Below are 330 nucleotides of genomic sequence, written 5' to 3'. Positions count from 1 at the left end.
AAAGATAATCACTACATCCTTTTCTCCATAAGAAATCTACAGTTTCAAACAAAAGCTATCCTCGAAACGAAAATATTAACACGATACAACATAATCACACATTTCCGCGTCCTCTCACAACGAAAGACAAATAGGCCTATATCTACAAGTGGGGAAAAGTAGCTATGACTGATGTGACTGTCACAGAGAGGTCAAAAAGAGGTCAATAGCAAGTTGTTTGAACAATACTGCGACGGGGCACAAAGGTTAGGGGGTGGGGGTATAGAGGAGGAAGGAGGGGGGCGTGAGAATGAGGGTGTGGGAGGGGGGGGGAGCTTAGAGAGATCGATA

The sequence above is a fragment of the Penaeus monodon genome, chromosome 32 (assembly GCF_015228065.2).
Source record: "Penaeus monodon isolate SGIC_2016 chromosome 32, NSTDA_Pmon_1, whole genome shotgun sequence".
NCBI classification, from domain to species: domain Eukaryota; kingdom Metazoa; phylum Arthropoda; class Malacostraca; order Decapoda; family Penaeidae; genus Penaeus; species Penaeus monodon.
This window is presented reverse-complemented; position numbering follows the sequence as displayed.